The sequence below is a fragment of the Mustela nivalis genome (genome assembly GCF_964662115.1).
Source record: "Mustela nivalis genome assembly, chromosome: 10".
In the NCBI taxonomy this organism is placed as follows: Eukaryota; Metazoa; Chordata; class Mammalia; order Carnivora; family Mustelidae; genus Mustela; species Mustela nivalis.
In genome coordinates this window covers 45,667,711-45,687,822 of record NC_139029.1, presented here as the reverse complement: position 1 = coordinate 45,687,822, position 20,112 = coordinate 45,667,711, and the positions used below count along the sequence as shown (strand labels likewise).

The following is a 20,112-nucleotide window of genomic DNA, read 5'->3' as shown; positions in this document are numbered from 1 at the left end:
ACCCATACATGAATGGGCAGTGATAATACAGTATGTCAAGAATGGAGGGGCTATGCCTAGGAAGGTATCCCCTGAATCCTCCCATACTTACCAACTTGAGTTAGGCTATTATTTAATTACTTCTACTCTGTCTTCCCACAAGAACATAAGTTCCAAGAAGGCAAGGATTTTGTCATGTTCATGATTCTCCTCCCAGCACATAGTAGGTGCTCACCTAGGAAGTCTCTGAGAATGAATGCATGGCTTGAGAAAGCACAGAGGGTGCCTAACTCAGTTCAGGGATGGTGGCCACAGAAGACCTCCAGAAGGAAGCATTGTGTTCCAACCATGCTTCTTCCAACATTCCCCATTTCATGACTTCCTCCCAACTCAGTGGGGTCACACTCGTTTGTGAAGAAACAAATCTCAGTAAAGGGAAATCAGCTGGGTAAAGCTCACTCAGCTTGCAGAGCAAAGACTTGAGCTTGGATCTCCCAAGTCAGGAACCCACATATGGCTTCTCTTCACTGGCCTAGAAGACCATGCAAGAGGGAACTAATTCCAGAAGACAGATCATCATCCCAACATCAACATCCACCACCACATCACCACCTACTACATCATCATCATTTTTATAGCAGCTAAATTTTAATGAGTGTTCACTCTATGCCAGGCACCTTTCTAGGACTCTACATTTATTAACTCATTCTTCATAACCACCTTATGATGTAGGTCCCATTGTTGTTCTCAATTTATAGATGAGAAAACTGAGGCACTGTGAAATATGTTTGTTAGGTTACACTGATAGCAAGGGACAAGTTCAAGATTCAAACTCATGCAGATTGGCCTCAGAGTCTACACTCAACCATTTCTTCTTTTGCCTCAACAGGCCATGCCCACTTCCTCCAGGTATAGGAGACTTGGAGAGGCTTCTTGCATTTTTATCAGCATTTTTATGTTCTAGACACTAGGCTAGGTGTTGTGGGGAAAGTTAAGTTAAAATTAAGAAGAATTAAAAAGTTTCTGCCTTCAAGAGGTGACCAATCTAGAACAGTGGATGGATAAGAAGTCAATGCAATTAATAAAGGAGACACAGTGAAAGTTTCCAGAAGCCAGGGCATTTCAGCTGGGTTTTGTGAAGCTAGGAAAGGTGAAAAGGTGACTGATACTCTATAAAAAGGCTACCGCATGCACCCTATGTGTCATCTCCTCAGGCACAGATGTAGACTTAGTGTTAGATAAACATCGAATCCCTTAGTAGTCTAGAGGACAGAGGGTATAGGTTGAAGGCAGAGGAATTCAAAGGAGAATTGTGGATCCTGGGGCATTTGAGCTACTACATTAAATGAAATTGTTCACTGTTTAGTAGATGAGCTATGAAAGTTTTATGAGGAAGGAAGTAATATAATCTGAACTGCATTTCAAGGAGCTAACAGGATGAGTACAAAGATACACTCCAGAAGAAGAAGGCCTGAAGGTGGATCATTTAGCTTTTGCGTATAATCAACTGTCCCATAATGTAGTGGCCTAAACTAACCACCATTTCATTATTGCTTTCAAGTCCGTGAGCCAAGTGGGCAGTTCTGCAGTCAGCTCATGGGCTGCTCACATATCTGGTGGTCACTGGAGATTGGGTGGAGCAATGGGGGTGACTGGACCACATGTTTGTCATTATCCTAGTCTTCTTTATAAGGCAGTGGTTACAAGGTGACCAAGAACATGAAGAAAAAGCAAGCCCCAATGCACAAGTATTTTTCAAGCCTCTGCTTATGTCAGGCTTCTTAATGTCTCATTGACCAATATAGATTTCAAAGGGTGGAACAATGGCACCTCTTTCTTGTGGCAAGAACAGCAAGATCACCTAACAAAGTGCTGTGAATACAGGTATGGGGTGAATTTGGGGACATTTTTGTTAGGAGGCATTGTAATGGGTAAATTAATGTAATAGTAATAGTTGTTTAACCTGGGAAATGGCAGAAGAAATGGAGAGATGACTAGAGCATATTTGAAACATATTCAGATTATTTGCAGGGGAGAGGGAAGAATAAAGACCCCCCCCCCGCCTCAGTTTTTTGGCCAGAGCATCTGGGCAGATGGTCCCCTGTATCAGTGAAGGCAACCAATAGGAAGATTGGGCTTAGAAGTTGTGAACACATTCCAGATCATATCATTCCCCTGGAATTTATTAATGTGCTACCTTCCTTTGTTGGAAAAGATGTCCCTTCACTAACATTCCCTCCACTTTGACCATGTGATCCAAATGGAAAGTGAGATTCCTTGCATGACACTGATTTTCTAGCAGTAGTGACTGGCCAGGTGTGGACTTCTGATCCAAACTTGGCTAAAGTGAGTGGTCGGCCCCACCTCCACTGCCAGCCATGTCTACTATGTATGTATACCTGTGCAGGTTATGCCCTGCATAAGGTTGTCTGGAAGGCAGGGTAAGTGGAGGCTAGAATCCAGCCTATGCTGTGCTGTACTTATGGAGATACAGCACCCAGAGGATGAGATGCCTTCTTCTAATTCCCATAGAGGCACTCTTGGTGCTGCCAGTCCCATTTACTGCTCTGTGGCGGGGTAGGCCAAGGGGGTGGGAAATATGCCATGCTAGGCAAATTGGACTCCTCTATGAATTATCCTATTGGAGTATATGGAAAAGAGACTTTTTCCTCTCTGATCCTAGAGCTGTATAGATAGGAGCCCACAGATACCTATGTCCCTCTGATATAGAGGGAGCCGATGAGACACAATGAAGCCAGTACATCAAGGCACTCAGAGAAAGGAAGTGGAGGAGAGAAATAGAGAGAGCTGTCAGAATCAGAGCCCCCTGTTCCAGCCATCCCCACCCTTCCTGGGTTTTGGTAGTTTGGTTTTGCCTTCAGTTCTGTGATTCTCCCTATAGTCTTCATTTAAATCTCCTCTTTTTGCTCAACTAAGTTTAAGTTGGGATTTTGTTTCTTTTATCCAATTCAGTTCAATACAGTTTTGAACAATAAAAGCAAGAAATTCATGAGTTCAAATTTGGAGAGAAAAGGAATAGGCATGAAAGACAGATCAGAGGCTGAATCCAAAGAATGTGGTAACCCATTTGAGGAGCCATGAAGGAGAAGCGGTGTCCAGGGAGAGGTCCCTGGGCTTTGGCTTGAATGGTTGGAGAAGGATGGTGGTGCCTTTACCAGAAGTAGGCAATCCAGAAGGTAAACTATTGGGGTGAGGAAGGGTAAATTCATTCATTCATTCATTCATTCTTTTATTGGACAACTATTTTCCAAGCCCTCTCAAGGCACTGGGGATTCAACAGTTCATACAGTGACTTTGATTTGGATAGATTTATTTCTTCAACTAACAGTAAGCACCACCTGTGGACTAGGCACATTTCATAGAACTGAGCATCAATCTAGGCAGTGATGTCCAGCAGGCAGCTGGAAAGAGGGTTGAGTTGGCATTTCTGTGGTAAGCGTCATCCCCACGGGGATAATTTTGGAAGACGTGGGAGACAGTGCTTAGAGAAGAGAAGTCTAGCTCCACACGCCTTGTCCATCATGCCTTGGCTTCATTTGTGAGCTGAGAACACAGTGTTTCTTTGGCCCATGTCGAGGAGGCAGCCACAGAAGGAGCATGGGCTTAGGAGTCCCATCTGGTGCCAGCCTGGGTTAACACACCAGCCCTATCGGGTAACCGAGTGAATGACCCTGAATGAGCTGGCTTGCCTCTTGGAGTCTTGGTGTCCTCAGCTCTGAAATGAGGATAGGAACACTCATTCCAGTGTTGACAGTGAGAAAGAATGTAGGTGTGCATTCACTTGACCACAGACATGTAGCCAACGCCTAGATGGACCAGGTTCTAGACCATAGGACTTAAATGGAAGTCAGTACTAGGGGGCTCCTCTGAGAGAGACACGTGAATCTTTGGGGTTACCATGGCTGGGTTCTGATTTGCCTAAAACAGATTCTCTCTCTCTCTCCCCACCAAAAATCAGCACCAATCTGCCCCTTCCCCAGCCCATACAAAAGGCAGCATTTTCTGTGATTAGAGAAGAAAGAAAAACGAGTGTTCTGGTATTCTCTTAGAGCTGTTCTCCAGAGCAGCAGAAAAAGGGCCCACGTGAGCCATGCTGTTCTTGGCAACCACTACACCACTCCTCACAGCCAGAGGCTTAAAGCTTTATTTGTGGTTTAAGTTACAAGCAAGGGCGAAAACCCCAGAAAAGAGGAACGGGGGGAGGGAGAAAAATTTTTAAAGTTGAGAAAATTGTCCTGTGTTCTCAAGTGTGGGCAATTTGTTCAAACACCTGAACTTTGTAGATTCCTAGTGGTCCGACTGTGGTTTTATATTCTGGGGCTTTGGGCCCAGTATCAGGGGTGGGGAGTGTTTTTTTCATGCACAGAAAAAAATCATAAGATCACTTTTTTACAATATATTAATGAGTAGCTGTACCGTTTCAATGGCGACATTGTTGGAGTTGTTTTTTTTTTTTTAATCCAGATCCAGGTTTTGGGGATGTTTTTGTTTTGAAGATTGCCACATAGATTATTTCATAGACATCACATGCAGTGTCTGGGCATTGCCCCCCAAGAGTGAAGGATGCTAAACATTTTAGGGATAGAGTAGGCCTTTAAGGTCTTCAAGTCCAGCCCTCTCCTTACTCTAACGATGAAAAACAAGGCTCCAAGAAATCAGGAAACATGCCCAAGGTAGCACAGCCTGTTTGCGGTAGAGACAAGTCTAGACCCCAGGCTCCTGGACTCTGAAGGTCGTTCTGGCAAAGCCTTTGAGGCAGCCCAGAGGTGACATTCCACCTCAGAAAGCATGACTGGCCTCCCCTTCATGTTGACATTTCTGCGGCAGTGACTTTGAAAGCTGCCTTTTATGGCGCTGGCTTTGGAAGGGCAAACACTGTTATCAGTAGAACAACACAGGTGGCTTCCAAAGCTGGGCCCAGGTGGAGCAGGCAGGAAGGGAGGCCCTTGTGCACAGGCAGACATGACCCAATCACCTGTCTGGGTTCAGAAGGTGCACAGACGCTCCTTGGAGAGCAGGACAAGAGGCTAGTGTGGCAGTGAAGGGCTGGCTTCGGCACAGACGAGATGGGTTTTATTTCCCGGTGATCTAACTTGTCATCCGTGCCACGAAGGCAAGTTCCCAGGTGGGGCTATAAAACAGATAATTTCACCCAAGCGTTTAAGAACCACATGTCCCTAGTGGCCACTGTGTTAGCACAGAATTACCAGTCAGTTGGTGTTCTTTGCTTGCTTCTGGGTCTTACCCAAGCGAGGTGACCAGCTATAGAAGCTCAGGCTCCTGGCAGACATCAAGGTTCATTTCACTTCCTCCTTGGTCCTCACTAACAATACAAGGATTTGGCTTCAAGATGGCAGCCTGTCTGAGTGTCCCTCTTGTGCTTCCTGGAGCTCAATCCCAGAGTGGGAGGACATGGGAGTCGGCGGGCAGGGGATGGGCAATGCCTGATGTAAATGCCTGTGTTTAGAGTCAGAAAGCCTTGGATTTAAGTCCTGGCCCTCTTGCTCAGGTGCTAGTTGCCCTGCCAGAGCCGCTGAAACTTTCTGAGCCTCGGTTTCCCCACAAGGGCTCCCTGCCTGCCAAGTCACGTACCGGTGAGAGAATGAGGCAGCAGAGGTAGAAACACTTTGTACTCTGTTAACAACGGGAAACTTCTAAAAGTAAGGGGTTAGCTTTCTCCTTGCTCTGCTTCTTTTTTCACTAAAAAGCTAAGGGCGGGAGGCCTTTGAATCTGATGTAAATGGATGTTGTATTACTTGGAAATAATCTCCAGAAGTCAGGGAAGTAGAAGAACCTAGCATCACAGACACACTCTAGAGGAGTTCCCTGGAGGAAGGGCAGGAGGAGGAAAGGGAAGCCATTCTTTGAACATCTATTGTGTTCTAGATACCGTGACGCTCTCTTTCCATATAGGAAGAGTAATGATGATGATAACGATGATGATGACTAACTGTATCCACAGGTTCCGCTTTGATTGTTTTGCATGTATTACCCCTCTTTTGCACCCAACACAGCTAAGGCACAGAGCAGTTAAAATAGGGCAGAAGTTTGCCCTGAGCTACAGTTTAAGTCCCGGCGGTCGGAGTCGGGGCCCTGTGCACAAGCTTCATCTGCCTTGCTCACGTCGTCTGCACGTCCTTGGGTTCTCATGCGACTGCCACCTGCACCTTCCAGACAGGGAGACTGAGGCTCAGGAAGATGAAGTGATTTGGGCAGGGTCACACAGAGGAGAGAGGAGGTTCCTTGAGTTTTTTGCTTTTATTTTTTTCCTTTCAAAATTATTTCCTTATTGGGCTATCTTTTTAATTGGTAGAAAGGCATCATTCCGTTTGAATCAAACTCTAGCTTCCTGTTAGTGCCTCGCTTGAGTCCCATTTCCCCGCATGGGTCAGGCAGAAGAAATCTAGGGCCTTACTTAAGGAACCCCCAAAGTCCGCTCTCCCCACTTCCTCACCACTTCCCTTCTTTTGGGGAAGAGGAAATGCAGGTCCTTAAGCCCAAACACAGATGACAACGCATTCCCTTCTGTGTTCTGGTTCTGAGCCTTTGGACAAGTTCCAGTTTGACTATGACCATCTGAAAATGTGGAACCAGACCTTAACCCCACATTCCAGCTTCAGTCTAACCACAGAGGAAGTGTAATATCGATAACCTTACTTATTTGAAACTATGCTCCTTGTGATACAACCGAACTTTACATTCTCTTTTGGCAGCCACTTCCATACTGCTGAGTCACGACACTGTCATGTCCTGATTTCCTATCCATTCTTCTTTCCTCTGCTTGGCCTGATTTCTTAAGTCCTCTCTGGATCACATTCTGCTCAGATCCTTGAGGAATATGTTTCAGCAGTTACTGCAGAGGAGACCTTAGGATTGAGGCTAATCCATAGCCTCAAATTTGGCCCTCGAGCTCCCAAAGATAACTGGATCCCAGTGGGAGACTGGAGCCTGCTCTCTGACCATGCTAGGGGAGCCAGCAGACAGAGGGCTATTTCATAAAATGTCAGATCAGTAAGTGACTGGAAAACACCCTTTCCTGAGGAGCAAACACTGTTGTGGGCTTGTCACTTTCAGAAGTCTGGGATTTGCCCAAGGGCTTGATGGACCACAGTCCATTTGCACATATATTCACTTCAAAGAAGTGACTGGTAGTTCGGACTTTGGTACCCAACAGGCCTGGATTCACTTACTAACTTTGTGACTTCAGCCCAAGTCCCACCAACTTTAAGCCTCGATTTCTCTCTGTAAACCTGAGGCCGCCATAGTACTTCCTTCTTCATGATGTGAGAATGAAGAGGAAGCATAAGTAAATGGCTTTGCTCAGTGCCTGGGCATGCAGTGGGAGCTCAGCATTGATGACGAGTTCTTCGTGCCTATGTTCTCCCATTCGAGCATTTATTCAAGCAATTACCAAGAGTTGGCAGGGCAGGTGGCTGCTTTTCTAGAAAGAACACAGATGCTTCTGGAAGCTGGAGAGCGGGATCGGGCCCTGGTGCATAAATATGCTTCTGGGAAACAGCTAAATGCTCTGCAGGAACTCCTCTGGTTCTGGGTTTGTAATGCTAGGTGCCCAACCAATTCACCACCACTACCAAGCACCATCTCCCTGCCCAAATCTGAGTGTGAAGCTCTTCAAATTTCTCTCAATGTGACCTTGGGCAAATCCTGTAAGTCAGCACACTTCCTATAAAACAGAGATGTTAATACCCAAGGTGCTGAGTTTTTATAGTAGATTAACCAATAACAAATGTAAAGTGAATAGCCAAGTCTGCACTTGGCCAACACTTTAGAACTTTTAGCTGTATTCTCCCCATGGCACCCTCTGCTCATCAGTCCTCTGTGCCTATGTGCCAATCTGGAGCTAGATGCTGGTGGTCAAGAGACTAATAATGAGTTAGCCCTGCCTTTAGGGAGCTTAAAGTTTGTGAGGGGGGACCTCAACCTTAGCACAGCATGCTTAAAAACTGTGATGGAATCATGTTCAAAGTCATGTGGGAACACCAGGAAGGGCAAATCACTTGGCCTGGTTTGCCTTCATTTTCTTTATCTGTCGAATGGGTGTAATAGGTTTCTACTTTACAAGAGATGATTCAAATGAATTAGTAAACATGAAAGTATATTTTGAAAGTTGAATTGCATGCTAATGCTTCTCTGTACTTCCCTGTTTCCCTGTTAAAATCTGAGGGAGGGCCTGTGACTTACTTATTGCTTGTTCTCCAGCACCTTAGCACAGAGCAGGTCCTAGTCAATATTGGTTGAGTGAAACTGACAGAAGAAATTATTATCTAATTTTAACCCTGTTGACCCCAGAGAATACACTCATTTTATAGATGGAGGAAAACCAATACACAGGGTTCAAGGAGTTACCCAGCAATCAGTGACTGAACAGAAGTCTTCTGACCTGTTCTGATGACCTTTCTCCTAGATTCCACAACAGGGACCACCCTGGCTTTGATGGGGTAACACTACTGTCCTAGTCATGACTCACGCTTCTCCATGGGTCAGAGAAAATCCATTAGCCTCTCACACTGAGTCACGGGCTGAGGTGAACCTGGGACCTGAGGAGAAAGCAGAGCTGCCCTGTTGGACAGGTACACCCAGGGATCCCTCAGGCCAGCTAAGCACAAAACCTGGGAAATCCCTTACAGGAATGAGGGGGTGAAGATGGGGTGGGTATAGGGATGTCACACCTGTATTTCCCTCTTTCACAAGAGTGTCTGAAGACAACACCTAGCCAGTCATGCTGCTCAGTGGGCTGTAACTCAAAGGCATTTCTTCTTCTCCATTCCTAGTGCCAACACCCTAATTTATGCCCTCATCACTTTTGGTCTTGACTGGGTTCCCAGCATCCACTCCACTATCTCTCCTTCTAAGAAATTAATTAACCTGCCACAGTCATACATTATGACTCTGTTGTGCTTATGATCCTTAATGGCTCCCTAGTTTGTAGGGAATAAAGTCAAAACCTCCAGCTCGGCATCTGAGGCCCTCTCGATCTCTCTTCCACCTGTGTTCAGTCCTCTTCTCTGTACTCCCTCAAATCCTTCCCTTTAGCATGGTCAAACTGTTACTATTGCTTGGAGTTGCCGTTCACTCTTCCTTCTCTTTGCTCTTGCTGATATACTGTCTTTCACCTTGTAGGCCTTTCCCTTGTTTTACTGATTGTTCAAATCTGAGCTTAAAATCTGGAAGCATTCCCTGATCTCCTCAGCCCAAAATGATGTAATACTAGCATTGATCATTTCTCTTGTCTAAGTCATCATGATTAGTACTTCAGCATGCTTCCTTTAATTTGATACTTCCAACAACCTTACGTGATAATGACTGTTATTATTCTCTTTTTATCAACATGGAAACTGAGATTCAGGAAGGAGACTTAACTTGTCCATACTTATACACCTCATGAGCTTCAAGTATCAGTCTGCCTGACTCGGAAGTCACTCCACAACTTTGGCTCCCACTCAGCTTGTCCTATGTACTTTTTGGAGACATTCATCTTGCTAGGTGTTATGTTTTCCTACAGGGCCCATGAGTTCTACTATGATCTTCCAGAAGACAAGGGACTATTGCTTGTGTGCCTTTCACTCTCTGTGTGGTACCTGACACATACTGGGCCATGGGATAGAAAGCCAGATTTATGGAGCACTCGCTGTGGGCCAGCCCTGTGCTCATTGCTACCTTACACATGCATGCACAGCCATTGACATATCACTAGTCCCATGTAGAGGAAGAAACAGAGGTACAAGAGGTTAACTGTCTTTCATCATTAAAAGCTATGTGTTTGAATTAGCTTTAATCATTCGCATGGGTTTCTTTTTCAAAAATAAAAATTAGTCTATTTGAAGTATGGACTCACTCACTCACTCATTCAAAAAAATTTTTTTAAATCACACCGCGAGAAGAATCCAGGCTTGGGCTTTTCAGACTACAGGGACAATTCTACTTTAACAATGTCATTTCTGGCATACCTGGAGGAAATGTGGATACATGTTCTTAGAATTACCATCAGCTGTGTATGACAGAAAACTCATGATAACCATGAGGTTTAGTCTCTCCCATATAACAGAAACCCAGAGGAAAGTGATTGTACTCCATGATGGCAGAGGCCCAGGCCCCTTCTATCTTGTTGCTCAGCCATCCTCCTTGCACCTTTTCTACTTCCTTACCCAGATGACTGCTGCCTCCAGCAAAATGGAGGCACAGCTGGACACAGGTCATGTGTCTTGCAATTAAGCACACTTCCCAGGAGTCTTGCACACCTCTTCGGCTCACATCCGATGGACCAGAACTCAGTCACATGGCAACACCTAGCTGTAGTGGAAGCCAGACCATACTGACTTCATTTCCAGCAACCACACGCCTAACTGAAACCCTGGGACTCTGAAGGAGGAAAGGGAGAACAGGGATGTGTGTACCACCAGCCATTCTCTGACACAGGTAGGAGTGTTTTGCTTTCAGAATGTATCTGTTCTGCTCTCTAAAACTGATTAATGATCGGAAATTCCTCTTGCTTCTGACATACTTTCAGGTCCTGTGTAGAGAGCAATATACACCGAGAGAATACAACTTAAACACCCAATTTCTAAACCAAGTGATCAGTGGGCTTTCTCTGAGACAAAGTCCAGTTGTATGACTCTAAACCCTATGATCTTGGCCAAGTCACTTTACCACTGTAAGCCCATTCTCTATCAGTTAAATGGAGTTGAGAATAAAATCTCTTACCTCATAGGGTTGTGGACCACTTAAATGACATGGCAAGAAACATGAGAAATTAATTTTTATAGTGCATTGTATTTAAAGCAATATATCCAAAATGTTGTCATCTCAACATGTAATCAGTTTACGTTGCTAATGAGATACTTTACATTCTATTTGTCATACTCAGGCTTTCAAATCCAGTGTGTGCTTTATAGTTACAAGACCTCTCAGTTCAGCAGGCACATTTTAAACGTTCAATAGCCACAGGGGGCTGGTGGCTACTGAGGTGGCTAAGACTGGTTGAAACTAATTTTAAGTGCCCCACATGCCTTTACTACAAGGGCAGAAGTCACCCTCCCCCTACAAGTGTTTGCTTGACTCATCCGCAAGCAATTCCCTCGAGGAGAGGGAATGCGTGGTATCCCCAGGGCCTTGCATAGTACCTAGCACAGAGCAGACACTCCATAAATACTTGTTAAACAAATATTATTCGTTTCTCTCCCCCCAATACCCAGCCCAATGCTTGACCCTCCGTAGGCATTTAATGAAAACCTATTAAACTAATGAAGTAATGACCCAGAATTTTAATGGTAAGTGAATTTGTGATTTGTCAGCAGGTGAAAACCGGGCAGTTTATTGCTGAGAAGACAATGGTACCTTTCTAGTCCTCAAAGTAACACCTGCTAAGTCAAGTTTCCTCCACTACCTCCTGCCTCCCCAAACAGAAACTGAAGCCAGATGGGCAGCCACGGGCCTGCACATTCTGGTAAGATCACACAACGCCAGGCCTACAGTGATAAGCGAGGCTATCGAGTTCCCAGGAATAAACGGTTAACTCCCAGCTAAGGCTGAAGTTCTCTGTTGCACTTTCCTTTCCTCTCAGGCTTCATTCTGCATAGTGCAAGCAAGGTGAGAGGCTCCATGAAGTCACCGGTCATCCTGCGACAAAAATCTAGGGAACTTTACAGTAAGACCAGTTAACAATCATAATGCTGGGACTTTATGCCGCCCGTCGTCGGCAGCACGTGTGAGCGCGATGACATGAAGCAACTGGTGTTCCTTCCCTGGGCCATTCAGTTCCTCATCTGGGAGCTGGGAGGAATGGCACAGGCTTCTCCAGCCATGCAGCTGCGGCCGCTAGGAGGGCAGAGCTCCCTGCACTAAGCCACTACCGGTGTTCAGGAAGAGGGTCACTTGCATTGTTCTTGCTGCAGCCTTGCCCGGCTCTCCTGAATGACATCATTTTTGTCTTGACAATCAGCCCTAAGCTGGATGATTTTCTTAGAGTTATGTAGAGCTCTTTCCCCCCTCCTGTGGACAACTAAAACACAAACACTATTTAGAAAGATCTGGGCCGAGTCATCTCTTTGGAGCCTGGTGGCAGGCCAGGAGGCTGGTCACAAAGGCTGCATTCAGCTGCGAACAGCAGCCTGATGGGCAGGAGCCTTGTCCCAAACATTCTTTACTAGGCTTGGGTTGGGGGTGGAGGCAGAGGCAGGGAGGTGTTACCGGCCTCCTCCAAATATTTGTTGCTGTATCTCCATAGCAACCTCAGTGGCCATAGAGAAACCTTGAAACTGCACATCGAAACTTGGGAGGGGCTGCAAAGGCACACGTGATTGGGAGAAGGCTTTCTCCTGGACCTCTCCCCCCTTCTCTACTGAAGTTTTCTAGTCTCCTTTCAAAGGGCATTAAAGAGAAGCCATTATGCTGGCTGCACACAGCCCATTGCTTGCCCTAAGGACAATTGTGTGTGCAAAGGCTGTACCAATTGCCCAAAGCAGGTTCGGAGAGACTTAGACCAAGTTGAGCAACCTGGCGTTGTCTGCAGAGCCTTTGCAGCCTGGAGTACTGTCTCTGGTTCTGACTACCTGTGCAACCTTGGGTAAGTCACTTAGAGTCACTCAGCCCTTTCCCCAGCAAATAAATAAATAAATAAATAAATAAATAAATAAATAAAAACAGTTGAGGTCAATTCTCAATTCAGTAAGTTCTTATTGCTGCCTATCCTGAGCTAGGCACTGGAATTGTAAAGCTAAAAACACACGGGCGGTGCCCTCAGGATACTCACAGAGTCTAGCAGGCAGAGCCGTACAAAATATAGGTTGGATCAGGCCCACTTCCTGGCCCCCAGTGTGGAGCAGTCACACTTTAACTGTGTATTTCTCTCCCTTCTGCATTCTGAGCTGCTCCAAAAGAAAACCCCGGAAGATAAACAGGGGCCCATGAGCTTTGATAATGCTTGTCTCACCTCCAAAACATATTAACCAATCTGGATACAACTGGGGAGGAACTGACCTTTTCATTGATTTTACATATGTTGGCTTCATTACAACATGCCTTCATGACTCTTGTATCACTGGATTTTCTGATCTGCTGAATTTGGAAGGGCCAGGCATTGTTTCTGCTCCAGACTGAAGGTGCTGAGGAACAAAGGTAGAGTGATCTGCTCAGGTCACATGGGGAAATTAGAGGCAAAGCCAGGATTCAAACGCACATTTTCCAGCTTCTTCTTTCAGAAAATATTTTTGAGTAGCTACAAGGTGCCAGCATTGTTCTAGACATAGAGGCTAAAGCAGTGAACAAAACAAATTTCTGTTAAGGAACTTAAGTTCTAGAGGAAGGAAGCAAGCTACTAACCATCACATAAATAAATCCTATCTCAGGTAGTGATAAGCACTACGGAGAAAAAGTAAGCTGAGGGAAGTAGATAGTGATGTGGAATACTGTTTCTTATAGCCATCTGGACAGTCCTTTCCAAGGAGACCTGAGAGGAGGGAGTTGCTAGCCAAGTGGGTACCACGGTGGTAGAGTCCCCAGGGAGGAGGAGGAGGAGCCTGGAGACCCTGAGGCAGAAACACATCAGGATGCTTGTGAACAGCCAGTAGACCAGAGCGACTAGAGCAAAGAGAAAGATGAGGAGACCAGCAGGAGATGAAACCAGATCAGGAGTGAGGGGTCCAGTTCATCCAGCCTGGTGGGGGATGGAATGAGCTTTGGATTTTACCCTGAGAGAGACTGGAGGCATTGAAGGGCTTTGGGCTAAGGAGTGATATGATGTGACCTGGCATTCCTTTGGCCCACATGAGCATCATTCTGAAGAGCACCTAGGATGTTAGGAGGACTGGTTAGGAGGCTACTGAAACAAACCAGGCAAAAAAGGACGGGGGCTCAGAGAGTGGTGACCATGAGGTGGAGAGGTGACAGATTCTAGAACTGTTTTTCAAGAAGAAGTGACAGGATTTGCTAATGGTTGGAGGTAGGATGGGACCAAGAAGAGTCGATGATGACTCCACAACTCTTGGACGAGTAATTGACAGTGTGATGTTGCGATTTCCAGAAAGGGGAAATCCTGGGGTAGGAGCAGGTTGGGATGGATGAGTTTTGTTCTAGATAGGGCACCTCTGAGATGCAGCCGGAGAAGCAGAGAAGGTGGAGCGTGGCATTCTGGAGATATTCAACTGCCATTCAGCAGAACACATGCTATTTGGGGGAGACACTGTCTTGGATTGAAATCCCAAAGAGAGTGAGTGGGGTACAGGAGAGGACCAATCCTTGGAGCATTCCAATAGATCAAGCTAGTAAAGAGGAAAAGGACCCTAAGAGAAAGCTATGCAGGAGGGACCTCTTAAGGAAGGAAAAACCCCAGAGACTCTAGTCCTGGCAACAGAATGAAGTGTTTCAAGAAAAGATCAATGGTAGTTTAAGGTAGAGATCAGGAACTGACCTTGGGATTTGGCAGAATTTCCCATCTCTAGAAATGGTGAAGCGTGACCTTGACAATATCTGTTTCAGATACTGGGCAATTGGGCAAAAGCCCAGCCGAGTGGGTTCAAGAGAGAATAGGAGCAGAGAAAGTGAGGACGACAAGTAGGTTCAATTCACGGGAAGAGTTTTTCTGGAAACAGGAACAGAGAAGGGAGGGGGAGATGGGTCAAATGGAGTGTTTCCTTTTAATGATGCTTGACTTCATGGCATGTTTGTGGGCTGATGGGAGGGACCCATGACAGGCATACGTTGATGAGGCAGGAGATAAAAGGAAGGGCTGGTTCTGGGGGCAATGCCCTTGAGTAGATGAGAGGGATGAGATGAATTTCAATCCTGTTCTATCTTCTACTGTGATGACATGGCCCCCCGGTTGATAAAATTATACATTTGAGGATCATTTTAAACATCTTCCGAATGCAAGCATTCCTTTCAATTACATAGAATACCTTTACCAGGAGGTGGGCTACCCATCAGTGTAGGTATGTGAACACAGAAGCACAGTCTGGATGATGTCTATGAGGAATCCCAGCATATAATGGTCATTGGGTTTCTTCACCTATGGTCCACCCAATCTTGGGGGTCCATGAGTCTAAGTCATATTATTTTATAATTGTGTAACATGTAACTCAAGGTTTCTCATCATCAAAATAGAAGCACGTAGAACATGTTGTGTCAGGAGGCTTGAGAGCATGATACTTAAACACGCAGTGTCTAAAGTCATACTGTCGGAGACAAAATCTGTCTCCCCTGCTTACAAACCACACTGTGTGCCTCAGTTTCCTCACTTTCAAACTAAGAATAGTCAAAGCATATACCCCATTCTAAAATCCATCTCGAGTTCTTAGAATAGCATGTAGCACATAGCAAGTACTCAATATATGTTCACTTTTATTTATTTATTCAGTTCAGCCATCTTTTATAGGCTGTGCTGATGGGGTCCTGGAACCTGTGGGTATCCGTTATGACCCATGCTCATACATTAAACCAACTCTAGTTAGAAAGATTGGGCTCAGCAGACAAAAACCCTCAGGGACTGAGGTGTTTTCATGGGGGCACCGGTGGCCCCCGCCAAGCCTGCCCCCCTCCTGCTCCACTGATGTGTCCATCTGCCCTGGTTGGGCAATGTGCAGAAATGTTTATGGCGACCTCGTTTGTTTTCCTTTCTGTTACTGCTGCCTTCCAAAGGCCAGGAACCGCTGAAATCCAACCAAGGCAGGGACCAGGGGAGCAGCCGGGGCCTGGGCCAGGGCCAGGAGTAATGAAGTGGAAAATGTTCACACCACAGGCAGCATTACAATGCACCTGTACAAATAGAATGAGGACCTGCCCACCCCTTTCCTCCCCAGGGGCCCAGCGAGCTTGAAGACTTCTCTTTATGGCTTCACTTTCTGCCCTACCGGATCAATGCTGAGGCCCACAGTGAAGATAAGAAACAAAGCCATCCAGAGAGTAGTGATGAGAGGAAGGACAGACTGAGGGGGATACCCTCAGCCCAAACATTTCCTGAAAGTTCTGGTGACTTCTCTGAAAGCCTGGTTGCCTCAAACAGCGGAGAAATGCACTGTTAATGTGTGTCAACCATGTGCTAGGATTTGGGCAGGACACGTTCATATACCTTGGCTAATTTCATTCAGCCAATGTGATTTCATCCCATTTTACAGACATGGAAACTGAAGTCCAAGGAAATAAAGCTAGCAGGTGACAGAAGCAAGATTTGGGGCCAGGTACCAACATTCCCATTTTGCAATGAAGCGACTCAGAACCAGAAGGTCAAACGCCTTTCTCAGTCATCCAGCTGTGGAGTAGAAACACGAAGGGGCTGAGCTTTCAGTGGGTCGTCACTGCTGTACCCTTGAACAGATGAGACAGTAACGACAAAGGGCCTGGCTTTCGCCGGGTAGGGGTGCAAGGCCATATCTCTACCTTGATGGAACCAGAGCACTAAAAGACTCATCTCTGATAAGCATTATATATATATTTTTTATAGATTTTATTTATTTATTTGACAGACAGAGATCACAAGTAGGCAGAGAGAGAGGAGGAAGCAGGCATCCTGCTGAGCAGAGAGCCCAATGCGGGGCTTGATCCCAGAACCCTGAGATCATGACCTGAGCCGAGGGCAGAGGCTTAACCCACTGAGCCACCCAGGTGCCCCAGCATTATATTGTTTTTGAAGCAGCTCAATTCTGAGTGAGTCTTCAAACTCACGGAGGCTCAGTTTCGTCTCTGAAATGGGTGTCTGTGATCATTAAGTGAAATGATGTCTCTAAAAGTCCAAAGAACCAGGCGCCTAGGTGACGCAGTTGTGTAAGTGACTCTTGATTTCAGCTAAGCTCATGAAGTCAGGGTCCTGGGATTGAGCCCCAAGATCCAGTCCCTTCATCGGGCTCCATGCTTAGCATGGAGTCTGCTTGAGATTCTCCGTCTCCCTCTGCCCCTCCCGCTCATACACTCTCTCTCTCTCTCTCACACACACACAAATAAATAAATAAATCTTTAAAGAGAAAATAAAACAAAAGCCCAAAGAGATGTTGCTCTTCACCTCTCTCAGGCTCGAACTGCCGTCACTCCCAACCCCTGCTGTTGGTGCCGCCCGGGGCTTCCTTAGCAACATGAAGGGAAAGGACAGCCAAAAGGAGAGGTCTTGCCCTTAACATGTACTCCAGGGGCTCCCCTTTCATCACCATCCTCTCTTAGGCTCCTTAAGAGAGCAAACAGACGGAAAAATGCATCCTGCAGAGCTTCTGGACATAGGGTGGGCCCTCGATAAATGTTAGCTCCCCTGACAGAACATGAGCACTTTGCAGACTGAAACACATGCTGCATTATATATATATATATATATATATATATATATATATATATATATATAAAACATCACATCCTCAGAGTGAGTGCTCAGTAAATGTCTGTCTATCCAGTATGTTAAGCACTTGGGAAGCTTCTTTCATTGAGTCCCCTTATCTCAGTTGACATCCAGCACCAACTTTGTGGCTCTCCAGACACCAGGAGCTTGATTCAGAGGTGTGGGGACCAAGGCGACTCAGTTTCCCAAGAAGGCACTCAATGGATTCCAAGAGCTCAACTTTACCTAATTCGGTATTAGGAAGGAACTACTTTTGTTTTTCTTCGTTGCTGTTGATTTTTTTTTTTTTAATGGGCACTATAGGCTTATTTGCTTATTATTGTTGCATTAACCGAGGAAGAAATCTCAGGTCTGTAATGTATCAAAAATCAGGACTGGCATGTGTTCATAAAACCCTTTGCACTTCCTCCATTTTTTCTTATTCCATAAACTTACTCTGGTCTCTCACCAGGTTCCAGGTAGAACAAATTGCTCACTGTGCACGGAGAAGCAGACATTGGAGTAAATACCTTCCATACATTGGGACTTCTCAAATAATGGAAATAGGTACAGGTGGGAGAGAAAACTCAGTGCAGGAGTGGGCAGTCAGTGTCTGCCACCCTGCTGCCTCTACCACCATCATCCTGAGGGTGGTGATCTGAGCTGGGTTTGAATTCTATCATGGAATTCATGATAGAGGGGATGGTCCCTCAGTAGACCATAAGCACCTGGCTAGATCCTCTGAGCAGCTGTGTGGCCTGCATCTCCAGGGTGAAAAGGTTCAGCCAAACAGAACATACATATGGTCTGTTTCCCTCCATGAAGTACTTACTGTCATCTCTAGATGGGCACCTTACAAGACGTGATCTAGTGCTGCCGTTTAATAGTTTCACTTGAAGATTGGGCATAAAAGGAGCTCCATAAACGTTGTCGACCCATCTGAATGATGAAGTCCAGTCCTACAACTGTAAGACTATAAGGTTGTGAAGATTAGGGGCACGTCTTACTCATTTTAATCTGTGTATCTACATTTTCTTTTCTCTACCCCCATAGCAGCTGACCCCTATTTGTCCATCAAAGTAGGATGATCTGCATCTCCCCAGGAAATCTTCCCTGATCCCTAGGGCTGGCCGCTCCCATTGTACCCCAAGCTTCCACTACCACAGCACCCACTTGTCTATTTTCTTGTAGCAGAGAAAATTCAGTCATCTACTAGAATATAGCAGGTCGTCCATGGACACATGCTGAGTGTATGAATGAATGAGTACAGTCTCCTCTACTAGGGCTGAACTTCCCCAAATGGATGCTAAGTTCCCTGTGGATACGACCATGTTGGCTGTGCAGAGCTGGAGTAATCCAGGGCTCTAGGTAAAGAATGTTGACATCAGAAGAACAGAATGGTGCCAAAGGGTGAAGGAAAGAGATTCTATTTTTTTTTCTTTCCTTTTTTTTTTTTTTTTTTTTGCAGATTTCCCTCACCTTTGGGATTCTTCTTAAAACCTGGAAGTAATTCTTGAAGCAAAGCTCAGTGTGTGGTTTCAGGAGGACTCAGGCAGGCCAGGTGTTTCCTGTGAGGGGCTGGCCCAATCCACTCTTCCTGGCTTGGTGGAGGTGCCATGGCTGGGAGGTTGTTCTGGGCTTGAATTAACTGTGGAGGATGGGAAGCAACTCAGCCTCTTTGGAGAAGAGCAGCTTTGAACACTCAGATACAAACGCCAGTTTGCCATGCCCCCAACAGCATGACCAAAGGTTGATATTTCTAGATTACAAGACTTTTTTTTTTTTTTACATTATTCTATAAAAGCAAAAGAGAAACAGGAAAAGATTTCCTTTTCACAGTGGGGAATTCACTCAATGCAGCTAATATTCAATATGTTCCACATAAGAAAGACAGACCTCAGAAACACCACTGAAACATCACAGAGTATGCATGTGAAATTCAGAAGAGCTCCCTATTTGCAGCTGGCATCATGACAAACCTCCTTTAGATAGCAAGCAACCCTACAGCTTTGAAACATTTCAATTTCAAAGACGTTATCCACTCAAGAAACACCAGGCACACACTGGGGGTTAGGGGTGTCTAAAATGTCCCACTTTTATTTATAGAATAATGTAAATTGTGTGATACGATTTCAAGCAAACAAATAAATATCAACCATTCCTTGTCAAGTGTACAGAAATTTTAATCATTCTTTCCTTTAAGGCTTCAACGTGCCATAACAATGTGACCTTTCTTGGTTCAAGTACAAACTACATGCACTGAATATCTTTCTGCCTTTTTTAAAATCGAAATGTTAGACCCAGAAGTAACATCAGAAAGCAGGGAAAACACGAGGGTTTGACCCAGCAGTGACTGTGTGGAGCAGGGCTGAGAAGCATTCTGAGGCCGTATTTTAATTCAGTGGTGAATGAGGGATGCACGTCCTGGGTATGCGAACAACACACCAGCATATATTTGCATATATTTGCCATCCCTGATTCTGTTTGAAAGTCTCAATCTATACAGATGATGAAACTGAGGTCCAGAGAGATAAACTGACTTGTCTAAGGCCACAGAGTGAATTTTTTTCAAAGGGCTCAGAATTACGGAGCTATAATTATTAAGCCATTTGTTTGACCTAGAGACACTCATACCAATATGAGCTCATCATTTGTGTGGCTTAGAAAAGACACCCAGCCTTGGCACAGAGGGTCTTGGGCTGCAGAGATTCCAGCACCATCCAGCATCCAAGGAACTATATCCCCATTGAATAGAACTGTACCACCCACTGGACAGCCTTCTTCAACTGTATTTGAAATTT

The 20,112-nt window shown here is 45.4% G+C and overlaps 1 protein-coding gene and 1 long non-coding RNA gene across 3 annotated transcripts in view; one reads left to right on the top strand and one right to left on the bottom strand.

The window, feature by feature from the left end:
* The window catches only part of LOC309842854 (uncharacterized protein), a 137,570-nt gene that overhangs the window by 35,720 nt on the left and 81,738 nt on the right, over nt 1-20,112 (bottom strand). The gene's annotated exons all lie outside the window — the stretch shown is intronic.
* LOC309842861 lies at nt 12,361-19,472 on the top strand. The gene is made up of 2 exons (XR_014299806.1): nt 12,361-12,583; nt 18,780-19,472. It is a non-coding gene; the product is annotated as an uncharacterized lncRNA (long non-coding RNA).